The sequence below is a fragment of the Malus domestica genome, chromosome 05, assembly GCF_042453785.1.
Source record: "Malus domestica chromosome 05, GDT2T_hap1".
Lineage (NCBI taxonomy): Eukaryota > Viridiplantae > Streptophyta > Magnoliopsida > Rosales > Rosaceae > Malus > Malus domestica.
In genome coordinates, this window is record NC_091665.1 from 4,845,835 (window position 1) to 4,858,037 (window position 12,203).

Genomic DNA, 12,203 nt, shown 5'->3' on the forward strand with positions numbered 1-12,203 from the left:
TGTCAAATGAGAATCAAGAGAATAAGAGGGTGACTTGTGAATTAGCCTTAGCTCAAGTTGAGATTTCAGAGTTCCATGATGAGATAAATAAAAGTTCTAAAGAATCACATGTTGGAAAAAAAGTTGCAAAACAAAGTGGAAACACAGGTCCACATGATTTTGATCTTACTCCACTCAAGTTCAAAAGTATTGCAAAAGTGTATGAGAAGTGTAACTTATGCATCATTGAGCCTGAAACCTTTGAAGATGCAGCCAAGGATGAAGCATGGCATAAAGCCATGGAGAATGAGATTGAAATGATGGAGAAAAACAACACTTAGGAGCTGGTTAGTAGACCATTTGATAAACTAGTAATTGGTGTCAAATGGGTTTACAAAACCAAATCAAACCTTGATGGCTCTATGTAAAAGAACAAAGCAAGATTAGTTGTAAAAGGTTATTCCCAAAAGCCAGGGGTAGACTTCAATGAAACATTTTCCTCAGTGGCAAGGCTTGATACAATTAGGACACTTATAGAAAGGTTGGAAATTATTTCAATATTAGATGTGTCAACATTTCTAAATGGAGTGTTACATGAAAAGGTGTACGTTACTCAACCTCTTCGTTTTGTGATTACAGACAAGGAAGATAAAGCCTACAGGTTCCAGAAGGCATTGTATGGTCTTAAGCAAGCTCCAAGAGGTTGGTATGAGGAGATCAATTCTTATTTCACCAAAGTTGGCTTTCATAGAAGTCATGGTGAGGCAACAATATACATCAAGACCTCTTAGAGTGGAATTCTTATTGTTTCTTTATATGTAGATGATATTATCTACACAGTCAGTTCACAAGAATTGATGATGGATTTCAAAACTGAGATGATGAGGCAGTATGAATGACTGACCTTGGCTTGCTGCATCATTTTCTGATACTAGGTGTTCTGCAAACTGAATTATGCATTTTATTGCACCAGAAGAAATATGCAATGACTATATTGGATAAGTTTACACCATTCATCAGAAGTCGGATGAGTCATTGCGTGAATTTATCAGTTGCTTTAGCCACGAGTACACTTGTTGCACTAAGACAGATGATAAACTAGCATTCAGAGCCTTCACGATAGGCATACGTGAATGCTTCTTCAAGTACATGATCAATGTTAACACTTGGAAGACTTACTCTGAGGTGATGATGCAAGCTCACAATCATGCCTTTGCTGAGGTAAGGACATACCAAGGGAACCCTCCTATGGTTAACCCCTATCAATAAATGGGGAGTGGAAGTCAAGTTCTACCAAGTGAAAAGGTTTTGGCCATTCAAACACCAATTGCATCATCTCTTACCTCACTTAGCTACCCGCTAAGTCACCAAGCGTATTTGTCTATTGGCAAGAGGAAGGATTTTTACTCTTAGCAAACTCATTACAACAAGAGGGATAAATGTTCGTATCAAGATGACTAGGTGTGAACATACCTTCAACTATTATGACCATGGGGTCAAGCCTCTCTTTTTCAAAGTGGGGGGACTAGGTGCTGAAAGAAATGCTATTATAAGAAGGTATACACATTACCAATGTTTTTTACCTTTAACCTTTTGAGATCCTTTGTAATACAAGCTATTCAGGAAATATTTAATGAAGAGGGAATTCAAACAACTTCGTCTAAATCTTTTACATACCTAGCACTGGAACACTTGGTCTATATTGACCTATTTCTATACTCTAACTTAGAGTTTCAACATGCGTACTTTGACACAAAGTAAGTCAAACTTAGTGTTACAACAAACATGGTTCACATATCCAAACAATGGATTCCTTCATGCATAGAAAAACATCACTCGTGTCAATGAACATAAATATCATACCTTTCAACACATTCATACATTTCAACACATTCATACAATAGCCAACTGAGCTTCGAAAAGGTGTCAACATACATTTTGCCCTTCAATACTTGCTACATTGTGCCTTGACAATTTACCGTTATTCTCACCAACCAGATGATGAAGGAACTCACCTTCGTATCACCAACCAAGTGATGAAGGGTACAACTCGTACTCTAAAATAGAATTTTGTCCTTCGACAACTTTCCACTCTTGCCACCAACTAGGGATGAAGGAACTCACCTTCATAACACTAACCAGGCGATGAAGGGTATTATTAGTACTATTAGTAAACATTTTGGCCTCATCAACTCACCATTATTCCCATCAACTAGGTTAGGAACGCTACAACTTGTACATGTGAACTTTAGCATTGACAAATAATCAATAACCCTCAAGCCTTATAACTCAAAAAGAGGATAAGCAAGCTTAACTCAACCCAACTGGGGGAGCACTTATGCCCAGCAAGGGTTATGGTCACCAACAAAGTCTTATTACAAGTCAATAAAGGCTTTAGTGCATGGTATACAAAAATCAAGCTCCTTAGCGCTCTTGCATCTGCGTTAGACATTTCCCCTCTGTAAAAAAGGAAAACTAATGAAAAGGGCTTGAAAACTTTGAGTTTTAATGATAAGGACAAAATAAAGGGTAAAGTGAATAGTACCAGGATTGACTTTTTAGTGTAAAAATGTGGTTTTTCGTTAAAGTGAACAGTACCGGGTGCTTTTCGTTAAAGTTCCCCTGTAAAAATGCAAACACTACAACTCGTAGAAAGCTCCACACAGTTGATCAAGACTGTCCAAAGCAAAATCAATTTATATGGTTCCTCTGAACCTTTAACTACTACAATATGTAGTTTGTCGCACACACTCTTGCTCAAGAGTGTAGAAGCAAAACCTATATATGTGGTCTCCCACATTTTGTTGTCCCTATTTATTAAAAAAATACACTTCAAAAAAAAACCAAAATTAATTAATAATTAATAATTGTTTCGATAATTATCAATTATTTAGTTAATTAATTATGACATGTGGAGGAGGCAAACAAAGCTTCAACACATAGGAGGCAACTACAAAATGTCCAAAGCTTCACACAATCTTGATCAAGATAGTGTGAAGCAAAATCAATTTATAGTGCCCTACGATTAGCTTCAACTATTCAAGCTATGTGCCCCAACCAAGAAGCTTCACCTACAAAGCTTCAAACAAAAAGCTTCACCCACAAAGCTTCAACCAAAAAGCTTCACCTACAAGCTTCAATCAAATAGCTTCACCTACAAAGCTTCACCCATAAAGCTTCAACCAAAAAGCTTCACCTACAAGCTTCAATTAAATAGCTTCACCTACAAAGCTTCAACCAAAAAGCTTCACCTACAAAGCTTCACCTACAAGCTTCAAACAAATAGCTTCAACCAAATAGCTTCACCTACAAAGCTTCACCCACAAAGCTTCAAACTAAAAAGCTTCACCTACAAAACTTCAACAAAAAAACTTCACCTACAAAGCTTCAATCAAAAAGCTTCACTTGCAAAGCCTCAAACTAAAAAGCTTCACCTACAAAGCTTCACCCTAGAAGCCTCAACCAAAATGTTTCACCTACAAAACTTCAACCAAAAAGCTTCACATACAAAGCTTCACCCTAGAAGCTTCAACCAAAAACTTCAACACTACATGTAGAAAGCTTCACACACTCTTGATCAAGGCAGTATGAAGTAAAATCAATTTATGGTGTCCCAAGTATAGCTTCAAAATAAAACTAAAAAACTTGGATTTCTAAAATATTAATATGTTGGGCATCAGTGAAGCTCAAACTAGGTTGAAGTATTTGTGGGCTAAGGCATATATGAAGGGATGTGTGTGTAAACACAAAAATTCTGTAACGAATGAAACAAGAACACATGTACAAAGTAAATTTGTATTGATTTGAATTTGTAGGTTACAATTTCTGTTTACAATTTGCCTCTTATTCAGTCTTCAAATTTCATGTAGATGCATAGGTTGTTGATCCAAGGATCACGATGACTTGATCTCGGACGAACGGGTGAACTATTGCTTGAAGTTTTGAGCTTGAAAACAACACGTGGATGATCTTCACCTCAAAGGTGCCGCAAAAGTAGTGTTTGATGCGGGATTTTGTTGCTTCAAGGGTCTTGGCAACTTGATCTTGAAACAAACGTTGCTACAAGTTTATAAGCTTGCAACAAAGTCTTGAAGGAATCTGCACGAGCACTTGTTGATTCTTCAAGGAAATGCTTCGGCTTTGGTCGAAAGAAAGCATCGCCTTTGGTTGAATGTTTTTTGAAGAGAGCTTTGGCAATGTATTAGTCTTCAAGAGTTTGGCAGAGGTTCTTCTGTGTAGAGATTTTTTCGACCCCTATGCTTGTGGGAGGACCTTGTATTTATAGGCTTCTCGAGGCTTGCCTTTGGCCTTGATTTGTGTCTTGATTCGTCCATGGGAGAATTTAGTCATGTTTTGTGTCTTAATTTCAGCCACTTTACTCCTTTGGCCGAAATTATGAGGCCTTGTTGCCTATTTTGTGAGCAATCTTCAATTTTTTGCTTGTTTTATGAAGATGCCTTAACTTTCTTTCCGGATTTGAGAGTATTTTGAGCCTGTTTTTTTCCAAATTTAAGGGAGTTTTCTCCCCTTAGCCGAATTTTGGGAATATTTTATACTTCCCTAGCTTGATTTGTGCCACATGTCATTGATGAGTTGTCCATTTGTGATGAGTCATATGCCACGTGGAGCTTTACGATGCATCCTTTGTATGCAACAAAATTTACATGTCTATAAATGCCCCCACTTCAAGGCACGTTGTAGGCATGTGCTTGTCACATGTAGGAAACGTGTTTTGAAGTCTTGCAATGTGAATGTTCTAACTCAAGGGTCATCGAGACTTGGTCTTGAATTAGTTTGCTTCTTCAAGGGCCGTAGAGGCGTATTTCTTGAATCGAGACGATGAATTTTATCAAGGGCCATTCAGGCTTGGTCTTGAATTGAAGTGGTAAATTTCATCAAGGACTGTCGAGGTGTATTTCTTGAACGAAACATTTCTTCAAGGGTCGATGAGGCTTGATCTTGAAGAAAAGACATATTTTTTTTTCTTCAAGGGGCATTTGAGGCTTGATCTTGAAAGAAATGACATTGTTTCTTCAAAGGCCCTAGAGGCTTAATCTTGAAAGAAATTTTGAAAATGGATAAATTGGCACAGACTTCTTATGCATATTGATTTTCCATAATTGTGACAAAATCATTTGGTGCATTTTGAATTTTTCCGTGTGGTTGCAGGAAAAAATGTTTTTCTTCCTTTGGTAACGAATGTGACTTCCTTCAAACTGCTGGAAGGCTTTTGTTCCTTGTTTTGATTTCCATGGCAAGGAGGACAATTTTCTTTCCTTATTTTTTTATTTCCCACAGCAAGGAAGGAGTATTACTTTCCCCTTTTGATTTCCTACAGCAAGGAGGACAATTCTCTTTCCTTTTTTTATTTCCCATGGCAAGGAAGGAGATGTTTTCCTTCCCTTTTTTTTGTTTTGAGAAACATGTCATCTGATTTGCACGCCTAGTTTGAGATTGATTTATATTCTGGAAAATTCTGAAAAAATATGAGAAACGTATATTTGTCTCTTATCTTTTCAGGCATATATCGCATGCTACTAGGAAAAATTGGGAAGGCCTTCAACTTTGCCTTTTCCTACAGCTGCGCAATCCTGAAGGGAAAGCAACTTCAACGGGAAGGATTTTGAAAACTGGAACGTTTGACTTTAGGGAAAATTATGAAATTTGGACACAATGATCCATAGCCACTTAACTTCCTTCTCCAATTTTCCTTGCATCAAAACTCCTTCGGAAAGTTAAATTATTACCAAAAACGTCTTGCATGCATAGATTGGTTGAAACTTGCCACTTTTTGGTTTAGAATTTGCTTCCTTCTTTTGGTTGGAATGTGCTTCCTTATTTTGATTTTCCTTTTTCTATTTGGTATGTATTTCCCTTATAGCATTAGGAAGCAATTGACCCCTATATATAGGACCATTGGGTGTGTATTTTTTTCACACACACAATTGCTTGATGTGGACTACCTTGAAGCTTTTGCCGTGGGTTTGCTGCTGCTGCCGTGCCCAATAGCTGCTACTGCCATGCCCTTTTTGCCACTTGGAGTTTGTTGCAGTTCGTCACTTTTACCGTGTGGGGTTATGCAAAAGCCTGTAGCGTTTTTACGCTGTGTAGTGCCTTTTGGACACAACTTTTCTCGGTGGTGACGTTGCCGTGCAGTGCAAGAAACTGCTTGCGTAATTGCTGCGGGGTTGCGTATTGTGATCACGCGGCATTTTGGGTTTTCTTTTCTACTATAGCGCGCTTTGAATGACCATCATGTAGCTGTTCTCTTCGCCGTGCAGTGCAAGAAACTGCTTGCGTAATTGCTGCGAGCTTGCGTAGTCCGATTACGTGACATTTTGGTTTTCTTTGCTACTGTAGCGTGCCTTGAAGGACCGTCTTATAGCTGCCCTCTTTGCCGTGTTTGATCAAGCTTCGTGGCTGATTTCTTCTTGTTGTTGTGGCGTTGTCATCATCATTCTTCAACATTCACGAGGTTTGTCTCACATGTCTTCTGCTTTAGTGAAATGATTTTTTTTTCTTTCTTTGCCGCCCCACTTTTGTGATTATGTTGCTTTGTTTATTTTGTTGCAGCCATGGTATTTTTCAAGTGCTTTAAGAATAATACCATTACTATTCTTGCAAAGGAAGGCGATTCGCAAGATAGGGGAACGACATTGAAGCTTTGCACGATGTTGACTGGCCCTAAGGCGCTTGTTCTTCCTGCAAAAGATAACTTGATGCATATCAAGTCGTGGTCTTCTGAAGTGTCTTGGGAGGTGACGGATTTTGGCCAACCCATTCCGAAGAAGAAGGCATGTACATGAAGGATTCTTATTTTGAATCATTCACACCATGCTTGTGATAATTCACCGGCTTCGTTTGAGCTTCTTGGCGATCACATCAGTAGCGGAACCATGACATGGAGTGGCGCCCTATCGACTACTGGAGAAGCCTCTTATGTTGAGTTTTACTGGGAGTGGCTTGTAGATGTCTTGAGCCGATCCAAAGATGTGCTTACCAATGTGGGCCTTTATCACACTGTGTACGCATCTTTGTTTAGCTACGATCGACATCCTTCCATCCTTCGTGCATTCTTTCAGCATTGGTGTTCAGCAACCAACACACTTCACACAGCTCAAGGGGAGATATCGATTTCACTTTGGGATCTCCACAAGATAGGAGTCTTGTCGATCCAGGGGAAATTTTATGACGAGGTTGTTCCTAGTGTGGAGGAGTTTTCTCAACACAACAGTCGGAGATTGTCGAGTTGCCACTATTTGTTTTGGGCATATCACAAGCTTTCCCAGGAGGCTCAAGGTAAGTCAAGCGTAAAGGTTTCTTCATGGATTCGATTTTGGTACTGGGATGCCATGAAGTACAAGAGGCCTTCGAAGAAAAATGACCGCAACAAAACAACCAGGCCGAAAGGGAGACTCGGATCCGTCAGGTGTTATTGGTCCAGCTGGGCGCCGTCTCCCTGTTGAGTTGAGAGTATTTGAGGATCTTGGCATAGCGCTAGAGCACTTGGAAGAATCTTACCTAGCAACTCTCTTAGCTTGTTGGCTTTGTAAGTTTGTCTTCCCCAAAGACGATGTCAACAAGGACAAGAATTTCAAAGATAAAACAAATCATCAAGAGTCTATTACTCCGTATTTGTCTCGGACTGGGATGGTAGAGTTAATAAGAAAAGTGGTCTATTATTTAGAAAAATATATTTTGTGGGCTCTTATACAAGATTGACATTACTCACTCTTAAGCAATAATATTGACATTGATTATAGAAGATAGCTAATTCGCACCTACGATATAAATCAAATTATGGTTTACAAATCAATGATTTAAAATTCACAAATTAAATTATTAGGAAAAAAGATGCATAAATTGGGGATTAAATTACTTATGTTTGCATCAAAAAACCTCTACGGACCGGTATTGGAACTTTTGTTTATCAGTTTGTGGTTGCTTTGGAATGCCATAAATTCTTTCTACTTTGAAAGTATAAATTGTAATTTTGAAAATTTGAAAAACTTGACGAGGAACTATGAGGCAGTAGTGTCAAACGCTGCCCATAGGAGTACTTCATCTGCCGAACATCGAATCAATTCGTGGGTTTCCAAGACAGTGGGTTTTTTCAAATTAAATTTTGATGGTGGGGTAGATGTGATGTGTCACATCCCAACCCGAGGTCCACCACATCCCGGGCCCGTTCCACTACCATACCACGATATTGTCCGCTTTGAGCCCCAACCACGTCTTCACGGTTTTGTTTCTAGGAACTCACACAAGAACTTCCCAGTGGGTCACCCATCATGGGATTGCTCTCGTGCGCTACTCGCTTAACTTTCGGAGTTCCGATAGAACCCGAAGCCAGTGAACTCCCAAAAGGCCTCATGTTAGGTAGGGATGGGAATATATATATAAAGATCACTCCCTTGGACGATGTGGGATCTTACATGATGAATGGATGTCGTGTAATTGGAGCGATTGTTTGTGGGCCTAATGGTGATCTTGTTGGTGCGTTGTCTATGCATGCTCCTTCTCTGATTTCAGTCCTTGCTTTAGAGCTTCATGCCATCAAGAAAGGATTGGAATTGGCATTGTACTTGGGTTGTGTTCCGTTGATAGTGGAATCAGATCGTTGAGGTTTGTCCAATTAATTAACCAAGATGAGGAGTGTTTGGCTACTGATGGTGTTTATGTCGATAGCATTTGAGCTCTTTTGCGTGTAAACCAAGTGGTCTTGAACCATGTTTCAAATGATGGTAATGGGCACGTGATGCCTAAGTTTATTGTGCATTTGAGGCCTCTTTTCATTCGTCCAGCTTTTCCCATTGGGTTTGTTCTTCAAGGCTTTTCAGAGGCCATACATTTGTTTTTCATATGCATGTCTTTGTATGACTTAGTTATCATGAATGGAATTCTCTTTTACCCTCTAAAAAAAATTGACAACCCCCTCTTCTTTACAGTCCTCATTGTTTTCCTCCTCTTCTTTACGCACATATCCATTAGTTGGAGTACTTGAATAATAGATACTCAAACAGTAATAATATCTGCTTAACGGGAAGAACGATGAATTTCAAACAAATTTTACACTAGAATTTCCACCAATTCAGGTAGACAAACATGTTATTAACAAGGAATATAAGTTTTAAACCCAACAAATTATCATAATTGTTATAGCAAAGGGAGCTTCTCACCAAGATGTATTATAAACCCCATTTCCTCCCGCATAGGTAGTAAAACAATTCCACCATCACATGTAGCATAAGCTTTCCACAAAGCACAAATACTGAAGACATGCAAAGAATAAATAAAAATGGAAGACCGCAGCAAATTAACATACCTATTTGACAGACCCTTCTCCCCAACGATGGTACATAATAATAAATTAATTTTCACAAATCTAATTCACTTTAATTTTTGGATGAGTTGTGTTAAAACATAAAATGGCAATTGACGTAATTTATTTTAAAATCATGGTACACTATAGTTGCTGACCTCTACTTACTAGACCCCATCTATAATGATGTAATACTAGTGTTTCAAAACAGGTATATAAAATTGGACCCATAATAAAATATAAAATAAAAAATAAAAAAAATAGGGATTTGTTTGACAAAAATAAAAAATCCTATTTTAAACCCATATAAAATTGGATTCCATTCAAATTTCGACCTGTTATCATTTTGGTTGAGGGTTTTCTCTTATGAATTTTCTAATTTTTTTCATCTTTTTGTTATTTCAAATCTACATATCCACCATCTAAAATAAATCTGTGATATCAGATTTGAGAAGCATCGGTGACTTATAACCAAGGAGGAAAAAATCAATAATATCGGCGAAATATCATCGATATTATCGTTTTTTTGAAGTTCCGAAATTTTTTTAACTATCCAACCTATTTTCGTTAAAATATCGCGATATTATCGATAATATCACGATATTTTCGAAATTATCAATAATATCATGATATTTTATTAAAAAAATACTTAAATATGTTGAGAAAACTCAACACATAGTTAACATAATCATGGCCCAAAGGCCAAACAAGTTTTGGTTATCCCACCAGGGGAGTGTGAGTTTTATAGGAAAAATTCATTGCTCACTTCCTTGCATGGGCGATGTGGGACTCGCCCAATGGGGGAAAAAATCAAAATTTCGGCCGAAATTTTACACCCACTTTAAACGGCCATAACTTTGTCAAAACTCAACGAAATCAAGCAAGACAAAAACGAAAGTTGTAGCCCTCGAAGAGACGAAGAGAATTGTACCTCACACTATGTCTGAATCGTAGTGGTTTGGCCGGAAAATGCCTCGAAAGTCACTGAGGTCGCTGAGGTCGTCGGAAACTGGGTAAGATTCAAATGAGTATAACTTTTTCAATACGCAACGAAATTGAGTGAAACAAAAAGAAAAGTTGTAGCCCTCGAAGAGATGAAGAGAATGGTACCTCACACGATGTCTAAATCGTAGTGTTTTGGCCGTAAAATTCCTCGAAAGTCACTGAGGTCGCTGAGGTCGTCGAAACTGGGTAAGATTCAAATGAGTATAACTTTTTCAATACGCAACGAAATTGAGTGAAACAAAAAGGAAAGTTGTAGCCCTCGAAGAGACGAAGAGAATGGTACCTCACACGACGTCTGACTCGTTGTGGTTTGGCCGGAAATTGCCTCGAAATCTACTGAGGTCGCCGGAAACTAGGTAAGATTCAAATGAGTATAACTTTTTCAATACGCAACGAAATTGAGTGAAACAAAAAGGAAAGTTGTAGCCCTCGAAGAGACGAAGAGATTGATACCTTGCACGTCAGCCAAAATTCAATTGACACACTCCTAGCTTCCAAAATTCAATACTTTTACTTTATATCAAGTTGAAAAAACATAATCGGCATCCAAATTAAAGTTTAATCTTATTCAATGTATTGATTTTCAATCGTTAATTGATATACTATAATTTGGAACTTCAACGCCTAGACGCATGCTTATGTGTAAGAAATTTAAATTGTCAAATTCGGCACATTATTCTTCATCATTTTATTCACTTCCCTTTTTTTTTTTTTAATATCCTAAATAAAACCTCCAAATATTGTACTAATTAATTATATATAAATGATTATGGTGTGTTTAAACTTCTTTCATTAATTACTACATATTTTCTACACTCACAATGTTTGTCAGCTCGCTATATAATCAACTTAAATCAGTTAAATCCATCATGCAATGCATTTCCTTCCAATTTTTTGTGATAAACTAATAGATAATTGACTAAATAAACATCCTACAAAGTTTCATTAAAATTTCCAAGTTTTTCTTACAATTTCCGTGGTTTCCATGTAATTTTTATCGATATCGATATTATCCCGATATTTCCATCGATATTTCCGTGTTTTCGGACTACCGATATTTCCGATATTACCGATATTTTCTTCCTTGCTTATAACTATAGATCATTTACACATAATCGATTTCAGGTTTACTATTATTACCCCTTCGCAGCTGTCTCTGATTCTGCAAAGCTCTAAAACGATCTTAGATGGATTGTCACAAGGCCTCAAGGTTTTGAGGCGGTGATGCGTGTAAGATGCAGCCAGGTAAGTTTCATTCACTACGAAAAAATATGGGCACTGTGCATAAAAAGTTATTTATGCCCTCTTTGGGCATGCCCTTCGCTGAAAAAACACAATAGGGTGTTTGTCAGAGAGGCAAGCACAAATAGTGGTCCAGTTGTGCCCCTTTCTGACAACTTTGTCAGATAAGCTTTTCCATCCATGTTGGCACTTTTATTATAATTGTGCAAACATGAATTAATTAATAAAAAAAAACAATCAAAATTTGAAAAATTGAAACTAAATTGAGGAAATGAAAAAATTTAAATTTTCATGAAATGAAGAAAGCCTACAACCATGAAACCAACTTTCACTTTCTGAATCTCACAAACATATATTGTAATGTTACATATCTTCTTTCTAATACGAAAAAGAACTTGAAGGCAAACATTTTTTGACAGATGCATCTTCCCCAGCAGGCCTTGCACCTCATCAAATCTTTGCTGCTCCAGAAATGAATTAACCAGATGACATCCAGTATATGAACCCTCACTGAAGTCATGAATATCAAATGCAAAGATAAAGAAAAGCCACACAATTTACAAGAGCAAAGAAAAATGAAGGGATAACGAAAGTAAGAACGGAATACCTTTGTGGGAGGACTCGTATTTGCTTCAAGGGTCTTTCCACCACTTGC